The sequence below is a fragment of the Hordeum vulgare genome, chromosome 5H (genome assembly GCF_904849725.1).
Source record: "Hordeum vulgare subsp. vulgare chromosome 5H, MorexV3_pseudomolecules_assembly, whole genome shotgun sequence".
NCBI lineage: Eukaryota > Viridiplantae > Streptophyta > Magnoliopsida > Poales > Poaceae > Hordeum > Hordeum vulgare.
In genome coordinates this window covers 1,384,989-1,406,599 of record NC_058522.1, presented here as the reverse complement: position 1 = coordinate 1,406,599, position 21,611 = coordinate 1,384,989, and positions in this window count along the sequence as shown.

Here is a 21,611-nt window from a genome sequence, read left to right as displayed (position 1 = left end):
TCCCTTGTCACATACACCATTTTGAGCAATTTGTACCAAGATTTTTCATGTCATCTTCGCAATTTGGATAAACATTTCTTTATGATCCTCTAACATGCCCTACAACTTCAACTTCTCCTTTCCACTTTCGCGGTTTCTCTTTGCATCCGCAATGGCCCAACCAGGATCATCAACGGGCTCATTTGATGCCTCTTCTTTAGCTTCTTATTCTTCATTCTCTTGTCAAATTGTAGTACCGTTGTATCCACGCAACCCAGGATAGTTGTCATCATCCTCTTCTTCTTCTTTCTCTTCCATTAGAACCACTCTTTCTTCGTGATTGGTCCACCGGTTATAGTCGGACATGAAACCGTAAGTAAACAGGTGTACGTGAATGACTATTGAGCTAGAGTAATTTCTATCATGCTTACACACATGAACAACACATAAAACTATTCTGTTTGTTTGCCTAAGCCGCATGCAGAAAAATATGCATGCCATCAATGAACTGGGGGAGGGCGTCGGTCATCGTACATCCATTGTTGGCTCATGTTGATTACACAATACCGAAAAGACCAAATTAATGCAAGTTCATACATAAAGTTTATACACACTTATTATCATAAAACAAAATAAAACTTGTTGGGGAACGTCGCATGGGAAACAAAAATTTTCCTACGCGCACGAAGACCTATCATGGTGATGTCCATCTACGAGAGGGGATGAGTGATCTACGTACCCTTGTAGATCGTACAGCAGAAGCGTTAGTGAACGCGGTTGATGTAGTGGAACGTCCTCACGTCCCTCGATCCGCCCCGCGAACAATCCCGCGATCAGTCCCACGATCTAGTACCGAACGGACGGCACCTCCGCGTTCAGCACACGTACAGCTCGACGATGATCTCGGCCTTCTTGATCCAGCAAGAGAGATGGAGAGGTAGAAGAGTTCTCCGGCAGCGTGACGGCGCTCCGGAGGTTGGTGATGACCTTATCTCAGCAGGGCTCCGCCCGAGCTCCGCAGAAACGCGATCTAGAGGAAAAACCGTGGAGGTATGTGGTCGGGCTGCCGTGGAAAAGTCGTCTCAAATCAGCCCTAAAACCTCTGTATATATAGGTGGGAGGGAGGGGACCTTTCCTTGGGGCTCAAGGAGCCCCAAGGGGGTCGGCCGAGCAAAGGGGGGAAGGCTCCCCCCCCCAAACCGAGTTGGACTTGGTTTGGTGGGTGGGAGTCCTTCCCTTCCTTCCCACCTCCTTTTTTTTCTTTCTCTTTGATTTTTTATCTCTATGGCGCATAGGGCCCTTTTGGGCTGTCCCACCAGCCCACTAAGGGCTGATGCGCCACCCTTATGGCCTATGGGCTTCCCCGGGGTGGGTTTCCCCCTCCCGGTGAACTCCCGGAACCCATTCGTCATTCCCGGTACATTCCCGGTAACTCAGAAAACCTTCCGGTAATCAAATGAGGTCATCCTATATATCAATCTTCGTTTCCGGACCATTCCGGAAACCCTCGTGATGTCCGTGATCTCATCCAGGACTCCGAACAACATTCGGTAACCAACCATATAACTCAAATACGCATAAAACAACGTCGAACCTTAAGTGTGCAGACCCTGCGGGTTCGAGAACTATGTAGACATGACCCGAGAGACTCCTCGGTCAATATCCAATAGCGGGACCTGGATGCCCATATTGGATCCTACATATTCTACGAAGATCTTATCGTTTGAACCTCAGTGCCAAGGATTCATATAATCCCGTATGTCATTCCCTTTGTCCTTCGGTATGTTACTTGCCCGAGATTCGATCGTCAGTATCCGCATACCTATTTCAATCTCGTTTACCGGCAAGTCTCTTTACTCATTCCGTAATACAAGATCCCGCAAATTACACTAAGTTACATTGCTTGCAAGGCTTGTGTGTGATGTTGTATTACCGAGTGGGCCCCGAGATACCTCTCCGTCACACGGAGTGACAAATCCCAGTCTTGATCCATACTAACTCAACTAACACCTTCGGAGATACCTGTAGAGCATCTTTATAGTCACCCAGTTACGTTGCGACATTTGATACACACAAAGTATTCCTCTGGTGTCAGTGAGTTATATGATCTCATGGTCATAGGAATAAATACTTGACACGCAGAAAACAGTAGCAACAAAATGACACGATCAATATTCTACGTCTATTAGTTTGGGTCTAGTCCATCACGTGATTCTCCTAATGACGTGATCCAGTTATCAAGCAACAACACCTTGTTCATAATCAGAAGACACTGACTATCTTTGATCAACTGGCTAGCCAACTAGAGGCTTACTAGGGACAGTGTTTTGTCTATGTATCCACACATGTAAATGAGTCTTCATTCAATACAATTATAGCACGGATAATAAACAATTATCTTGATACAGGAATTATAATAATAACTATATTTATTATTGCCTCTAGGGAATAATTCCAACAGTCTCCCACTTGCACTAGAGTCAATAATCTAGCCGTCACATCATCATGCGAATTACATTGTAATAAATCTAACACCCATACAGTTCTTGTGTTGATCATGCTTTGGTCATGGAAGCGGTTTAGTCAGCGGGTCTGCTACATTCAGATCCGTGTGCACTTTGCATATATTTACGTCCTCTCCCTCGACGTAGTCGCGGATGAGGTTGAAGCGTCGTTTGATGTGTCTGGTCTTCTTGTGAAACCGTGGTTCCTTTGCTAAGGCAATGGCACCCGTGTTATCACAGAACAAGGTTATTGGATTCAGTGTGCTTGGCACCACTCCAAGATCCGTCATGAACTGCTTCATCCAGACACCCTCTTTAGCCGCCTCCGAGGCAGCCATGTACTCCGCTTCACATGTAGAATTTGCTACGACGCTTTTCTTGGAACTGCACCAGCTTACCGCACCCCCATTAAGAATAAATACGTATCCGGTTTGCGACTTAGAGTCGTCCGGATCTATGTCAAAGCTTGCATCGACGTAACCTTTTACGGCGAGCTCTTCGTCACCTCCATACACGAGAAACATCTCCTTAGTCCTTTTCAGGTACTTTAGGATATTCTTGACCGTTGTCCAGTGATCCACTCCTAGATTACTCTGGAACCTACCTGCCATACTTATGGCCAGGCTAACATCCAGTCTAGTGCACAGCATTGCATACATGACAGAACCTATGGCTGAAGCATAGGGGACGGAGCGCATATGCTCTCTATATTCATCAGTTGCTGGGCAATGAGTCTTACTCAATCTCGTACCTTGTAAAACTGGCAAGAATCCTTTCTTGGACTGTTCCATTTTGAACCTCTTCAAAACTTTATCAAGGTATGTGCTTTGTGAAAGTCCTATCAGGCGTTTTGATCTATCCCTATAGATCTTAGTGCCTAGAATGTAAGCAGCTTCTCCTAGGTCCTTCATAGAGAAACTCTTATTCAAGTAATCCTTTATGCTCTCTAAAAACTCCACGTTGTTTCCAATCAGCAATATGTCATCCACATATGATATTAGAAACGCCACAGAGCTCCCACTCACTTTCTTGTAAATACAAGATTCTCCAACCACTTGTATAAACCCAAATGCTTTGATCACCTCATCAAAGCGTTTGTTCCAACTCCGAGATGCTTGCACCAGTCCATAAATGGATCGCTGGAGCTTGCACACCTTGTTAGCATTCTTAGGATCGACAAAACCTTCGGGTTGTATCATATACAACTCTTCCTTAAGGAAACCGTTAAGCAACGCCGTTTTGACATCCATCTGCCAGATTTCATAATCGAAAAATGCAGCTATTGCTAACATGATTCTGACGGACTTAAGCATCGCTACGGGTGAGAATGTATCATCGTAGTCAACTCCTTGAACTTGTGAAAAACCCTTTGCCACAAGTCGAGCTTTATAAACGGTCACATTGCCGTCAGCGTCCGTCTTCCTCTTAAAGATCCATTTGTTCTGAATAGCCTTGCGGCCCTCAGGTAGTACCTCCAAAGTCCACACTTTGTTCTCATACATGGATCCTATCTCGGACTTCATGGCTTCTAGCCATTTGTTGGAATCTGGGCCCACCATTGCTTCTTCATAATTTGCAGGTTCATTGTTGTCTAACAACATGATTGATAAGACGGGATTACCGTACCACTCTAGAGCAGCACGTGGTCTCGTCGACCTGCGTGGTTCGACAGAAACTTGAACTGGAGTTTCATGATTATCATCATCAACTTCCTCCTCAACCGGCGTCGCAACGACAGAGGTTTCCCCTTGCCCTGTGCCACCATCCAGAGGGATGAGAGGTTCGACAACCTCGTCAAGTTCTATCTTCCTCCCACTCAATTCTCTCGAGAGAAACTCCTTCTCGAGAAAAGCTCCGTTTTTAGCAACAAACACTTTGCCCTCGGATTTGAGATAGAAGGTGTACCCAACTGTCTCTTTTGGGTAACCTATGAAGACGCACTTTTCCGCTTTGGGTTCCAGCTTTTCAGGCTGAAGCTTTTTGACATAAGCATCACATCCCCAAACTTTAAGAAACGACAACTTTGGCCTTTTGCCATACCACAGTTCGTATGGTGTCGTCTCAATGGATTTTGATGGTGCCCTATTTAAAGTGAATGCAGCTGTTTCTAATGCATAACCCCAAAACGATAACGGCAAATCAGTAAGAGACATCATATATCGCACCATCTCTAATAGAGTACGATTACGACGTTCGAACACACCATTACGCTGTGGTGTTCCAGGCGGTGTTAACTGTGAAACAATTCCACATTGTCTTAAGTGAGTACCAAACTCGAAACTCAGATATTCACCCCCACGATCAGACCGTAGGAACTTGATCTTCTTGTTACGATGATTTTCCACTTCACTCTGAAATTGCTTGAACTTTTCAAATGTTTCAGACTTGTGTTTCATCAAGTAGACATAACCATATCTACTCAAATCGTCAGTGAAGGTGAGAAAATAACGATATCCACCGCGTGCCTCCACGCTCATCGGACCACACACATCGGTATGTATGATTTCCAACAAGTCACTTGCACGCTCCATTGTTCCGGAGAACGGAGTCTTAGTCATCTTGCCCATGAGGCATGGTTCGCACATGTCAAGTGAATCAAAGTCAAGTGACTCCAAAAGTCCATCAGCATGGAGTTTCTTCATACGCTTTACACCAATATGACCTAAGCGGCAGTGCCACAAAAATATGGCGCTATCATTGTTAACTCTAACTCTTTTGGTCTCAATGTTATGTATATGCGTATCGCTACCAAGATTCAGTATGAACAATCCTCTGACATTAGGTGCATGACCATAAAAGATGTTACTCATAGAAATAGAACAACCATTATTCTCTGACTTAAAAGAGTAACCGTGTCGCAATAAACAAGATCCAGATATAATGTTCATGCTCAATGCAGGCACTAAATAACAATGATTTAAGTTCATCACTAATCCTGATGGTAACTGAAGTGAAACTGTGCCGACGGCGATTGCATCAACCTTGGAACCATTTCCTACGCGCATCGTCACTTCATCTTTCGCCAGCCTTCGTCTATTCCGCAGTTCCTGTTTCGAGTTGCAAATATGAGCAACAGAACCGGTATCGAATACCCAGGAACTACTACGAGAGCCGGTTAAGTACACATCAATAACATGTATATCAAATATACCTGATTTTTCTTTGGCCGCCTTCTTATCTGCCAGATACTTGGGGCAATTGCGCTTCTAGTGACCCATGCCCTTGCAATAGTAACACTCCGTTTCAGGCTTAGGTCCAGCTTTGGGCTTCTTCGTCGGATTGGCAATAGGCTTGCCGCTCTTCTTCGAATTACCCTTCTTGCCTTTGCCGTTTCTCTTGAAACTAGTGGTCTTATTCACCATCAACACTTGATGCTCTTTACGGAGTTCAGACTCTGTGACTTTCAGCATCGCAAACAACTCGCGGGAGACTTGTTCATCCCTTGCATGTTGTAGTTCAACACAAAGCCTTTATAGCTTGGCGGCAGTGATTGAAGGATTCTGTCAGTGATAGCCTCTTGCGGGAGTTCAATCCCTAGCTCAGCTAGACGGTTTGAGTACGCAGACATTTTGAGCACATGTTCACTGAGAGACGAGTTTTCCTCCATCTTGCAAGCATAGAATTTATCGGAGGTCTCATACCTCTCGATCCGGGCGTTCTTCTGAAAGATAAACTTCAACTCCTGGAACATCTCAAATGCTCCATGACGCTCAAAGCGACGTTGAAGTCCCGGTTCTAAGCCATACAAGAGTGCACATTGAACTATTGAGTAGTCCTCCTTACGTGCTAACCAAGCGTTCTTAACATCTTGATCAGCCGTAGCGGGTGGTTCATCTCCTAGCGCAGCATTAAGGACATAATCCTTCTTCCCAGCTTGTAAGATTAGCTTAAGATTACGAGCCCAGTCTACAAAGTTGCTTCCATCATCTTTCAACTTAGCTTTCTCTAGGAACGTATTAAAATTCAGGATGACTGTAGCGTGAGCCATGATCTACAACACAAATATATTCAAAGTGGACTTAGACTATGTTCAAGACAATTAGAGTTTAACTTAATCAAATTATTCGCTAAACTCCCACTCAAAAAGTACATCTCTCTAGTCATTTGAGTGGTTCATGATCCACTTACACTAGCTCAAGTCCGATCATCACGTGAGTCGAGTATTGTTTCAGTGGTAAGCATCCCTATGCTAATCATATCATCTATATGATCATGATCGACCTTTCGGTCTCATGTGTTCCGAGGCCATGTCTGCACATGCTAGGCTCGTCAAGCTTAACCGAGTGTTCCGCGTGCGCAACTGTTTTGCACCCGCTGTATGTGAACGTTGAGTCTATCACACCCGATCATCACGTGGTGTCTCGAAACGACGAACTGTAGCAACGGTGCACAGTCGGGGAGAACACAATTTCGTCTTGAAATTTTAGTGAGAGATCACCTCATAATGCTACCATCGTTCTAAGCAAAATAAGGTGCATAAAAAGGATTAACATCACATGCAATTCATAAGTGACATGATATGGCCATCATCACGTGCTTCTTGATCTCCATCACCAAAGCACCGGCACGATCTTCTTGTCACCGGCGCCACACCATGATCTCCATCAACGTGTTTCCATCGGGGTTGTCGTGCTACTCATGCTACTACTACTAAAGCTACATCCTAGAAAAATAGTAAACGCATCTGCAAGCACAAACGTTAGTATAAAGACAACCCTATGGCTCCTGCCGGTTGCCGTACCATCGACGTGCAAGTCGATATTTTCTATTACAACATGATCATCTCATACATCCAATATATCACATCACATCGTTGGCCATATCACATCACAAGCATACCCTGCAAAAACAAGTTAGACGTCCTCTAATTTTGTTGCTGCATGTTTTACGTGGTGACCACGGGTATCTAGTATGATCGCATCTTACTTACGCAAACACCACAACGGAGATATATGAGTTGCTATTTAACCTCATCCAAGGACCTCCTCGGTCAAATCCGATTCAACTAAAGTTGGAGAAACCGACACTTGCCAGTCATCTTTGAGCAACGGGGTTACTCGTAGCGATGAAACCAGTCTCTCGTAAGCGTACGAGTAATGTCGGTCCAAGCCGCTTCAATCCAACAATACCGCGGAATCAAGAAAAGACTAAGGAGGGCTGCAAAACGCACATCACCGCCCACAAAAACTTTTGTGTTCTACTCGAGAAGACATCTACGCATGAACCTAGCTCATGATGCCACTGTTGGGGAACGTCGCATGGGAAACAAAAAATTTCCTACGCGCACGAAGACCTATCATGGTGATGTCCATCTACGAGAGGGGATGAGTGATCTACGTACCCTTGTAGATCGTACAGCAGAAGCGTTAGTGAACGCGGTTGATGTAGTGGAACGTCCTCATGTTCCTCGATCCGCCCCGCGAACAATCCCGCGATCAGTCCCACGATCTAGTACCGAACGGACGGCACCTCCGCGTTCAGCACGCGTACAGCTCGACGATGATCTCGGCCTTCTTGATCCAGCAAGAGAGATGGAGAGGTAGAAGAGTTCTCCGGCAGCGTGACGGCGCTCCGGAGGTTGGTGATGACCTTTTCTCAGCAGGGCTCCGCCCGAGCTCCGCAGAAACGCGATCTAGAGGAAAAACCGTGGAGGTATGTGGTCGGGCTGCCGTGGAAAAGTCGTCTCAAATCAGCCCTAAAACCTCCGTATATATAGGTGGGAGGGAGGGGACCTTGCCTTGGGGCTCAAGGAGCCCCAAGGGGGTCGGCCGAGCCAAGGGGGGAAGGCTCCCCCCCCCCGCAAACCGAGTTGGACTTGGTTTGGTGGGTGGGAGTCCTTCCCTTCCTTCCCACCTCCTTTTTTTTCTTTCTCTTTGATTTTTTATCTCTATGGCGCATAGGGCCCTTTTGGGCTGTCCCACCAGCCCACTAAGGGCTGATGCGCCACCCTTATGGCCTATGGGCTTCCCCGGGGTGGGTTGCCCCCTCCTGGTGAACTCCCGGAACCCATTCGTCATTCCCGGTACATTCCCGGTAACTCCGAAAACCTTCCGGTAAACAAATGAGGTCATCCTATATATCAATCTTCGTTTCCGGACCATTCCGGAAACCCTCGTGACGTCCGTGATCTCATCCGGGACTCCGAACAACGTTCGGTAACCAACCATATAACTCAAATACGCATAAAACAACGTCGAACCTTAAGTGTGCAGACCCTGCGGGTTCGAGAACTATGTAGACATGACCCGAGAGACTCCTCGGTCAATATCCAATAGCGGGACCTGGATGCCCATATTGGATCCTACATATTCTACGAAGATCTTATCGTTTGAACCTCAGTGCCAAGGATTCATATAATCCCGTATGTCATTCCCTTTGTCCTTCGGTATGTTACTTGCCCGAGATTCGATCGTCAGTATCCGCATACCTATTTCAATCTCGTTTACCGGCAAGTCTCTTTACTCGTTCCGTAATACAAGATCCCGCAACTTACACTAAGTTACATTGCTTGCAAGGCTTGTGTGTGATGTTGTATTACCGAGTGGGCCCCGAGATACCTCTCCGTCACACGGAGGGACAAATCCCAGTTTTGATCCATACTAACTCAACTAACACCTTCAGAGATACCTGTAGAGCATCTTTATAGTCACCCAGTTACGTTGCGACGTTTGATACACACAAAGTATTCCTCCGGTGTCAGTGAGTTATATGATCTCATGGTCATAGGAATAAATACTTGACACGCAGAAAACAGTAGCAACAAAATGACACGATCAATATGCTACGTCTATTAGTTTGGGTCTAGTCCATCACGTGATTCTCCTAATGACGTGATCCAGTTATCAAGCAACAACACCTTGTTCATAATCAGAAGACACTGACTATCTTTGATCAACTGGCTAGCCAACTAGAGGCTTACTAGGGACAGTGTTTTGTCTATGTATCCACATATGTAAATGAGTCTTCATTCAATACAATTATAGCATGGATAATAAACAATTATCTTGATACAGGAATTATAATAATAACTATATTTATTATTGCCTCTAGGGCATAATTCCAACAAAACTATCTAGCTAAAGTATTTAAATGCAACAACAAATGCGATTAAAATCGAAACTATGATAATAATTGATCCAACAGCATAATCATACCAAGCCTCTTTATTAATGGCATATTTTCTAATTTTTCTAATCACTAGTAGAAAACAAGCCTTTGGATCGAGGCATTAGTCCTGGTTGGCTTTTGAACCGGGACTAATGCTGCCACTAGTCCCGGTTCATGAGGCTAGGCTTTAGTGTCAGTTTATGTGTACCCTCTAGTCCCAGGGACAAAAGAGGTGGTGGCGGGGTTGCGTCAGGTGCTACCTCTTGAGCTTGCGTTGGTTTTTCTCTTGATGAGAAAAGGGTGATGCAGCACAGTAGCAGTAAGTATTTCCCTCGGTTTGAGAACCAAGGTATCAATCCAGTAGGAGTATCAAGCCAAGTCTCCAAACTACCTACGCAAAAACAGCAAACTTGCACCCAACGCTACAAAGGGGTTGTCAATCCCTTCACGATTGATTGCAAGGTGAGATCTGAAGGTGGAAAGTGCAACAATGTAAAAGTGTGGAGCTGAAAATATGATGTGAAGTAGACCCGGGGGCCATAGTGTTCACTAGAGGCTTCTCTCATGATAGCAAAGATTACAGTAGGTGAACGAATTACTGTCGAGCAATTGATAGAACCGCGCAAAGTCATGATGATATCTAAGGCAATGATCATACATATAGGCATCACGTCCGAGACAAGTAGACCGATACTTTCTGCATCTAGTACTATTACTCCACACATCGACCGCTATCCAGCATGCATCTAGTGTATTGAGTTCATAACAAACAGATTAACGCCTTAAGCAAGATGACATGATGTAGAGGGATAATATCATGCAATAGATATAAACCCCATATTTTTACCCTTGATGGCAACAACACGATGCGTGCCTCGCTACCCCTTCTGTCACTGGGTGAGGTCACCGCACGGTATGAACCCAAAACCAAGCACTTCTCCCATTGCAATAATTATAGATCAAGTTGGCCAAACGAAACCCACAACTCGAAGAGAATTACAAGGATATGAAATCATGCATATATGAAATAAGAAGAAACTCAAATAATATTCATAGATAATCTGATCATAAATCCACAATTCATCGGATCTCAACAAACACACTGTAAAAGAAGATTACATCGGATAGATCTCCATGAAGATCATGGAGAACTTTGTATTGAAGATCCAAGAGAGAGAAGAAGCCATCTAGCTACTAGCTATGGACCCGAAGGTCTGTGGTAAACTACTCACGCATCATCGGAGAGGCAATGGTGTTGATGAAGAAGCCCTCCGTGTCCAAATCCCCCCTCCAGCAGGGCACCAGAACGTGCCCTAGATGGGATCTTGCGGAGACATAAGCTTGCGGCGGCAGAAAAGTATTTTCGTGGCTCTCCTCCGTGGTTTCAAATTTTTCGGGGATTTATAGCCGGAAGAAGTAGGGCAAAGGATCCAAGGGGGGCCCACAAGCCTGCTAGGCGCCCCCAGGCCGCGGCAAGGGGGCTTGTGGAATCCCGTGATGCCCTTTGCCTTGGTTCTCAAGCTCCCTGCGTATCTTCTGTTTCGGAAAAAATCTTTTCGGAGTTTTTATTCCGTTTTGACTCCGTTTAATATTCTCCTCTGAAAAAGGTCAAAAACACGGGAAAAACAGGAACTGGCACTTGGCACTGAGTTAATAGGTTAGTGCCAAAAAGATATAAAAATGCATACAAAGCTTCCAAAGTTGACAAGATAATAGCATGAAACCATCAAAAATTATAGATACGTTGGAGACGTATCATCAGGCTGCACTACTAGGAAAAACCTTATAGGTAGGAGCCTATTAGTAGCGCTGGAATGTAGAAAGCGCTACTGCTAATGTCCTTAGCAGTAGCGCTGGCCATATATTCTGCGCTACTGATAAACAGGGACCAACGAGGCCACCCGCAGTAGCTATAGTAGCAGCGCCGTTCCTAAACATGCGCTACTGCTAAGGTCAATATCAGTAGCACTACGTAACATCCAGCGCTACTACTAAAAGGGGCCCAACGACGTAACCGGCAGTAGCTGTAGTAGCAGCGCCAGCATGGTAAAAGCGCTACTACTAAGTACAATAGCAGTAGCGCTCCTCCAGAACCACCGCTACTACTATGTTGAGTTAACACCCCGCGCCGTGCCTAAGAATTTCCTAACTCTCCCACACTCCCCCACCCCCTCTCTCCTCAATCTCAAGTCGTCGCGTCGTCGTCGTCGTCGTTGCCGCCGCCTCCCTTGCCGTCATCATCGCCGTCGTCACCGCCCCTCCCCTCCTGCTCTTGTACTTCCCCTTCCCCTCCCTCTCCGGTAAGCCCCCTCCCCATCCCGCTCCGATAAGCCCCCCACCCCCCTCCAGGCACCGCCGCTCCCCTCCCCTCCCTCTCTAGGCACCCCAAGGCTGCTGCCATTTTGATTTTAGGGCCATCGGTTCAAGATGTCATCTTGAGATGCATGTTAATAAGAATATCAAGATATGTTTGTTGAATATCTTTTGATGGGCTAACTAGAAAAAGGAAAAAAATCTTGTTTGTAAATTTCATGTAAGTAGGCATATTAGATTTGAATTAGACAACCAATGGTTTCAAACAACTTATTTAAACTTTGGAGAGGAAAAAGGGCACATACATATTTCACCAACCTACAAATATCATTCTTTTTTGGTGTTAATGCATAAAACAGTAGTGAGTTTCTCACTTTTGCTTGCTAAGTTGTGCTAAGTTTTGCCGGAATGTCCGAGTGGCCTATGTTTTGCCGGAATGTTGATTCATTTTCGTTCCGGCAAATTTCAGGCACTCCATATGTCCACTATTTAGCAAAGGTCATGCCGAAAATTTCCGTGACTAGTGCTAGAAACTAGGACATATATATGGAGTGCTTGGGAATTGCGGGAAAGGGTAATGAATCAACATTCCGACCAAATATAGGTCCCTTTTTATTACTCATGCTTCTGTTTATATATAGATGTTCAGTTTTTTTTATATAATGTCACGTTTGTTGTTTACACATTTACCACATTAAAACAGGAAATGTCTGACGATGAATATTGGGAGTGTGAATATTGCGGCGACTGTCGGGGTATGTGCGACACGCCTCACCTGCGAGACGATAGGTTCTTCAGCATGAAGCTTGACGAGAATGGAGATATGTTCCTCCCTTGCCATGCAAGAAGATATGTGTTGGAGAGGCTCGGTTTCGAAGACCACGAGAGAATGGAGACGAGAAGCGCTAACCTGAGGACTATACATGGTCACACATTTATTATCAAAGTATTTAATTCAGTTTTTCACACAGAATTTGGATGCCCAAATTGGGAAGATCTTTGCAAGGCATATGGATTTCAGGAGGGTATGGAAATAACCTTCGATCTTCGTCCTGAAGATAATATGCCAGGCAACATCGACATTTGGTTGGTTGTCGATATGATTCCTGTTTTACCTCCATGTGAGTTCATCAACCATATTTGTCAAGTAATTTGCATTCCATATTTAGAAATAGTTGGTGTTCATCCATATACTAAATTTGTTAAATTATAATTTACAGCTTATTTCATTTCTTCGAGTGAATTACGGAAATTAATTGACACGACACACTACACGTGTGGATCACATCTAACTTGGGAGGAGAAGGATGTTCTTCTGTACTTTCTTGTCGATGTTCTGGTTTCTAGGGATACCTTCCCGTATAATTTTGGCATTGTCCAAAATTATACATTTTACATGCCACTAGTGCACAGGTTGAGGATGGATGACATTCGCCGAAATATCTTGGTAAGAGTTTCCTAATTAAGTACACTCTACTATTGCATAAATGTTGTTGATTACATTGCTAACTAGGTTATTATTATGTTCTTCAACAGCAACTGCCAGATGATGTAGTGCCTCTGTTGATGCACCCAGAAGGTCATATGAAAATTAAAAGCCCGCTGAGGGCTGAGTTCGATGCTCCATAGTTGAGTAACCTCAAATCAAAATCAAAAAAGCTCCAAATTAAAGCATGGAGAGAAATAAAGAAGGATCGCAAGCCACAAGTTGGAGACCGTTGGATCTCTATGCTTCATCATGGAGACATAGGTATTATTCTGTTTTATGACATTATACCTAAGAGCGAGGACTAGGTCTTATGAGAGACAAGTTATTCTGGTTTATATTAACTTGACATGATCGATTAGGATGCATGAATATGATGACTATTATGATGTTTCTCTGTTTTACTTTATGTGTATCATATGACAACTTCGTATGTGATTAAGATGATGATGAGTTGTTAGATGAGTACGTAAGATGATGATGAGTTATATGATATGATACTCCCTCCATCCCAAAATTCTTGTCTTAGCTTTTTCTAGAAATGGATGTATCTAAATACTAAATTTGACTAGATACATTCGTATCTAAACAAATATCAGGCAAGAATTTTGGGACGGAGGGAGTACTTTATGTGTATGATCTGTTGCAAATTATGCATATTTATTATGATATGATGAAACCACCATATAGAGCATGCACAAATACATAGGGGGACATAAATACGATGTGAATTAAATATTAAAAGCAGGAATATTAGAAGTAGCGTTGGAATATTAATAGTAGCGTTGGCTTAGCAGTAGCGCTCTATTTATTCCAGCGCTACTTCTGACGTAGATACCAGTAGCGCTTTCAATCCAGCGCTATTGCTAATAGTTAGCTGTAGCGCGTTAGCAGTAGCGCTGCCCCAGCGCTACTAGTAAGGGTAAAACCAGCGCTATTACTAGGGTTTTCTCTAGTAGTGCTGGGGCCCCTGCGAGGGCCATTAGTCCGAGTTGGTAATATAAACCGGGACTAGAGATAGATCTTTAGTCGTGATTGAGCACTACAAGAGGAAATTGCGGGATTTTTTCTTCAACACGTCATAGATCCCGACGGAGAATACCATTACACCAATTAATGCATGCATGTAATGATCTGCAAGTGGAGAAATTGTATATACCAAATTGTTATATATGTGTATGCATATATATGGTCGTAGAAATTCAATCATATAATCGGTCCTAGGAAAAATCCTATGATATATATATGCATAACGTGTACAATATGTAGTAGCGTAAGATATGTTTGAAATGAAAAATAATTAAATGGAAAATAAAAAATGAAAAGCAGAATTAAACAATAAATCCCAAAATCCTGAAACCCCAAATCCGGGAAGCCTTTAGTCCCGGTTGGTGTTACCAAACGGGACTAAAGGCCCCTGCTCCCGGCGCGCTCTGCCAGCCACGTGAAAGGGAATTAGTCTCGGGACGTCATAAACCAGGACTAAAGGGGGGCCTTTAGTCCCAAGTCATTAGTCCCGGTTGGTGAACCGGGAAAAAGTCCCTTACCAACTCGGACTAATGCCCTCTTTTCTACTAGTGAATCTTCAAGCGCATTGCATCCATCTTGATCTTGTTCTCATCGACGACATCGGCAACATACAACTCCAATTTCATCTTCTCTTCTTCAATTATTTTCAATTTTTCTTTTGAATACTCGTTTTCTCTTCAACTAAATTTAACTTCTCGACAATAGGGTAAGTTGCAATTTCTAGTTCACATACCTCCTAGATAGAAATATTTATGTCAACTTGATGGGCATAATTGTTATAAGCATAAAATGCAACAAATAGTTATAAAAGAAAATATACCATATCTGAATCATAAACAGGACAAGGGCCGACGGACACGGATATCAAAACCATGGTATTATGTATAACAAACAATCATACAAGTAAGAAAATTATACAAATAACTATCTAAATCATACAAATAAGATTTTTTTATAAAAGGGATAAGAACAAGAGGCTCACCAAGGTGGTGACGGCAACGGGATGGTGCGAGCGATCGACGGTGGTTAGGACGAGGACGAGAAGGCACTAAGTAAACCACACCTACGCATATGCAAACTAAGAAGTTAATTTGAGCTCAGATTGCATATAAATGAAATAAACTCCCAAACTGACCCCCACAAATCATTATACTTATAGAGCATTGCACGAGCTAATCTAGCGATGGGAGATGAAAGGACAAAGTTGCTAACTTTTGTGAACACTTGGACAGATGGGGTGCCTCAAATATTGACAATACTTGGCAAAAATGAAGGATGAGCTCGAGAAAGGGAAGAGAATAGACGAGACAAAGGAGAAAACAGAGAAAGGAGAGCTCTTGGGCTCGAACTGGACGAAGCATTATATATAGTGATATCTTTAGTCCCGATTGATGATACAAACCGGGATTAGAGATCGGCATCTAGTTCCGGTTGGTAGTACCCACCGGGACTAAAGGGGGTCGCAGGGGCCTAGGCCTGATTCAACCCTGCCACAACACGTGTAGTCCCGGTTGCAAACACCAACTGGGACTAGAAGTCACAAATGAACTAGGACTAAAGCCAAGCCGTTGGAACCAGACGAGTGGTTACATTAGTCCGCGTCCAAAACTCGACCGGTCCTAATGCTCCGGGCGAAATCCCTATTTTTTATAGTGATTATTGATCTTACGAGAAGATTTGTGTATGTATTTTTTTTTGCTTGATTTATTCATTTAGATTTTTTTGCGGGGAAATTTGAGAGCTCTTTATTCAACACAATCAGCTCCAGCATAATCACATGAGAGGCTGCTTACAAGTAGACTCGATGTAGAATCCAGCCAGCAATCCGTGACATCTAGAGTGCTAGCTTTCTTAGCATAGAGATGGGCGGAAACCTTGGCCGATCTACCAACATGCTCAATTACAAATGACTTAAAGAAAGGAATGTGCTCTCTAATTTCGAACAAGATAGGCGATACCACCGCGTGATCGCTGTGACGCGAGTTCCAAAGATTCACAATCTCCAAATTATAATTCTCGAAGACCACTTCGACGTAGCCTCTCAGATGCGCGAACATCACACCATCACGAAGAGCCAGAGCTTCTGCGATAAGAGGATCGGTGATTCCCGAGTAAGTTTTGCACCAAGCAGCTACGAAGGAGGATCGGGTTCTCGCTACCCCATGAACTCCACCCCTTCTAGCTTCCATAGCAATGTTGCCATCCATGTTGATCTTGAACCAGCTCGCGGCTCGTCCGTTTCCCTGTCGAGGTTGTAGAGTCGATATGCTCCGTTGTTCAGCACATTAGAGATGATGAAGGGTCCTTCCCAGGCGGGAGCCAACTTGTGAGGATCCACTCGGAGCACCAGGTCGCCTGCTTGGAATGTGCGACTCCTGACGTGCCGCGCGTGGAAACGCTACAGATCTTGTTGATAAATTGTTGAGCGAGTCAGTGCCATCTCGCGCTCTTCCTCTAGAAGATCCACTCCGTCTTGCCTGGCTTGCTCTGCTTCGGCTTCGGAGAAGAGTTTGACTCGTGGAGAGTTGTGAAGCAAGTCACTCGGAAGGACTGCCTCTGCTCCATAGACGAGGAAGAACGGGGATCGCCCTATAGATCTATTTGGAGTTGTGCGGAGGCCCCACAACACTGAAGGCAGCTCGGTGACCCATGCACCGGCGGCATGTCCAACTTCTTGCAGGAGTCGAGGCTTCAACCCTTGAAGAATAAGTCCATTTGCCCGCTTTGCTTGCCCGTTTGTTTGGGGGTGCGCCACAGATGCAAAATCCACTCGGATACCCTGGCCTGTGCAAAAACCTGTGAATCTGTCCGAGTCAAAGTTTGAGCCATTGTCGATGATTATGTTGTGCGGAACCCCAAATCTGGCGATGATGTCTCTGACAAATTTGATGGACGTAAGGGCGTCAAGCTTCTTGATGGGCTTGGCTTCAATCCACTTGGTGAACTTGTCGACTGCTACCAGCAGATGAGTGAATCCCCCTTGGCCTGTTCTGAATGGTCCGACTGTATCTAATCCCCACACGGCGAACGGCCAAACAAGAGGGATTGTCTTCAGCGCAGATGTTGGCTTGTGGGACTTGTTCAAATAGAACTGACAGCCTTCGCATCGGTCGACCATATCTTTTGCCATTTCATTCGCCTGCAACCAGAAGAAACCAGCTCTGAATGCTTTGGCGACGATTGCTCTTGAGGAGGCATGATGGTCGCAGGTTCCCGAGTGAATTTCTTCCAGGATCAACTGTCCCTCCTCAGGGGAGATGCACCGCTGAAGGACGCCTGAAACACTTTCCTTGTACAACTGACCATCGATGACGGTGAAGGACTTCGATCTGCGGACGATCTGCCTCGCTTGGACTTCGTCTTCTGGTAACTCTTGCCTCGGGATGTACGCAATGAACGGCACAGTCCATTCGGGGATGATAGCAAGAATCTCCATGATCAAATCAACCACGGCAGGGACCTCGACTTCAGTCGGATCTGTTGAGCTTTTCGGTTGTACTAGTTCGTCTGTAAAAGGGTCCTCTTTTACTGAGGGGAGGTGTAGGTGCTCGAGGCAGACATCACTAGGGACTGGTCTCCGAGTGGATCCAAGTTTTGCCAATTCGTCAGCTACTTGGTTTTTCAGTCGCGGAACATGGTGAAGTTCCAGACCTTCAAACTTCTTCTCGAGCTTCCTTACCGTGTTGCAGTATGCAGTCATAGTGGGGTTCCTTACATCCCACTCCTCCATCACTTGATTAACCACCAAATCCGAATTGCCGTAGACCATCAGGCGACGGACGCCGAGTGTGATGGCCATACGCAATCCATAAAGGAGAGCTTCGTACTCTGCCTCATTGTTGGAAGAATCAAAATGTATCTGCAACACATACTTGAGTTTATCACCTTTTGGCGATATGATCACTACGCCAGCGCCCGCGCCATTCAACATCTTGGACCCATCGAAGAACATGGTCCAATGAGCCGAGTAGATGTGAGTCGGTTGCTGTTGTTCTATCCATTCTGCTATGAAGTCAGCCAGAGCTTGAGACTTTATAGCCTTCTTGGCTTCGAACTTGATGTCGCAGTATAACATCTCCATTGCCCACTTCGCCACTCGCCCTGATGCGTCCCGATTGTGGAGGATTTCCGACAACGGAGCATCAGAAATGACAGACACCGAGTGGTCTTGGAAATAATGAGCCACCTTCTTTGCAGTCATGTAGATCCCGTAAATAAGCTTTTGATAATAGGGATACCTCTGCTTGGAAGGAGTCAGGACTTCGGAGACATAATATACTGGCCGCTGAACCTTGTATGCTTTGCCTTCTTCTTCGCGTTCGACTGTGAGAACAGTGCTGACGACTTGATTTGTAGCCGCGATGTACAGAAGAAGGGGTTCTTTACTGAGCGGGGCAGTAAGAACCGGCTGGGTGGAAAGCAGGGCTTTGAGGTCGTCGAATGCAATCTGGGCTTCGTCTGTCCACTCGAAAGTATCTGATATCTTCATGAATCGGTACAGAGGTAACGCCTTCTCGCCGAGTCGAGCGATAAACCTGCTCAAAGCCGCTAGGCAACCTGTGAGCCTTTGAACATCATGTATTCTGACCGGCCGCTCCATTCGGATGATGGTCCCGATCTTTTCGGGGTTGACATCGATCCCTCGTTCGAAAACAAAGAAACCGAGTAACTTTCCGCTGGGAACACCGAATGAACACTTGGCAGGGTTGAGCTTGATATCGTACCTACGAAGGTTGGCGAATGTTTCTGCCAAGTCAGTCAGCAGGTCGGAACCTTTGCGTGACTTGACTACGATATCATCCATATATGCCTCCATATTTCGACCGATCTAGTCAAGGAGGCATTTTTGGATCATGCGCATAAAAGTTGCTCCTGCATTCTTGAAACCGAATGGCATAGCAATGTAGCAGAAGCAACCGAATAGGGTGATGACGGCTATTTTTAATTCATCGGGACCATACAGACGGATCTGATGATAGCCCGAGTAGGCATCAAGGAATGATAAACGCTCACAACCCGTAGTCGAATCAACAATTTGATCAATGCGGGGGAGCGGTAAATGATCTTTCGGGCAGACCTTATTGAGATGCTTGAAGTCGATGCACATGCGGAGAGACTTGTCCTTCTTGGGCACCATGACAACATTGGCGAGCCACTCGGAGTGGTGCACCTCGCGAATGAAGTTGGCTGCCAAAAGTTTAGCCACCTCCTCTCTGATTGCCTTCCTCTTGTGCGCGGCGGACCAACGCAGGCGTTCTCGGACGGGCCGAGCAACAGGATCCACATGCACTCGGTGCTCAGCCAACTCCCTGGGTACACCTGGCATGTCAGCGGGCTTCCATGCGAAAATGTCCCAGTTCTCATGGAGGAATTGGATGAGCTCGGCTTCCTATTTTGGATCAAGGGTGGTGGAGATGTTCGTCGGGGCAGCGGTGTCGTCCGTCGGGTGGATGCTGACTTTCTTCGTGTCTCCCGCCGACTGGAATGCAGACTCCAAAGCTGGCTTCTTCGAAGGCATCAAGTCAGCGGGGTCGGCTATCTTCTTGTACTCATCCAGCTCGAGGATAGCCATCTGCTGATCGGCAATCCTCGAACCCTGCTGCAGACACTCCTCGGCCCGCTGCCGATTGCCTGTGACCGTGATCACACCTTTAGGACCCGGCATCTTCAGCTTCAGATACACGTAACATGGACGGGCCATGAAACGCGCATACGCCGGACGGCCAAGAATCGCATGGTATGCACTCCGGAAGTCCACCACCTCGAATGTAAGCTTTTCCTTGCGGAAGTTCTTGTCGGAGCCGAAAACGACGTCCAATGCGATCTGGCCGAGTGATTTGGCCTTTCGTCCAGGGACGACTCCGTGGAACTTCATGCTGCTCTCGCTAAGTTTGGACATCGGAATGCCCATCCCCTTGAGAGTGTCGGCGTACATGATGTTCAATCCGCTGCCGCCGTCCATGAGGACTTTGCGCAGTCGGACTCCTTCCACCGCCGGGTCGATGACCAGAGCGTGCCTCCCTTGGGTGGGCACGTGTGCTGGATGGTCCGACTGATCAAAGGTGATCGCAGTCTGAGACCATTTGAGGAACGTAGGGCTGGTTGGGGTTGCCATGTTCACCTCCCTATTCACCAGCTTTAGTCGACTCTTGCTTTCCACGTCAGCAAAAATCATCAATGTTGCATGGACTTGGGGGAACGGATCCTCCTTGTCCTCATCATCATGCTCGTTGTCCTTTTCAGTCGGCTGCCCTTCGCCGAACCCTTGGATCAGGAGGCGACATTGCCGAGTGGTGTGCTTTGGGAATATGGCATTGCCTTCTTCGTCCATCTTCGTGTGGATTGGACATGGCTGATCCAGGATGGAGTTTCCGAATTGCTTCTTCTTGGGGGTGTACTGAGCTTTCCCCTTGCCCTTGAACTTGACATTGGTAACGGTTGTTGCCTCTGCCTGCAGAGTGGATGGAGCTTTCTGCTTCTGCTTCCGACTGTTGTTCCCATCCCCATCGGCGACTGCCTTATGCTTGCCGCTACATATGCGGTCCTCTTCCTCGCCATTTGCATAGCGTGCGGCTATCTCCATCATCTTGCTCATGGAGATGTCGCCTGTCCGACCGAACTTCAGGTACAGATCTCTGTACCGCATGCCTGCCTTGAAGGCGCAGACTGCTTGGTGCTCTGTGACGTTCTCCACCATGTGGTAGAGGGTCGTCCAGCGCTGGATGAAATCGCGCAGGGGCTCATTCTGCTTCTGGACATAGTGCTGGAGCTCCACGAGACCAGCAGGGCGTTTGCACGTGCCCTCGAAGGTCCTGATGAAGACTCGGGACAGCTCTGCCTAGTTGTAGATGCTTCATGGGGCCAACTGGTTCAGCCACGCTCGTGCCGAGCCGTCGAGCATCAGGGGGAGATGTTTCATGGCGACCTGGTCATCTCCGCCACCGATCTGGACCGCCACTCGGTAGTCGTCCAGCCACGTTTCTGGCTTGGATTCTCCTGTGAACTTGCTGATCCCTGTCGCCAATCGGAAGTTGGGAGGGATGTCAGCTGAACGGATGGCCGGACTGAAGCATTCGGGGCCAGAGACGATGGTCCTGCTTCCACTCGGACGGTCTCTATCGTGACCATCACGGTGGGCTCGACTCCTGTCGACCTTCCTCTGGGCGATGTAGCCTCTTGCGTCGGGCCTTGGA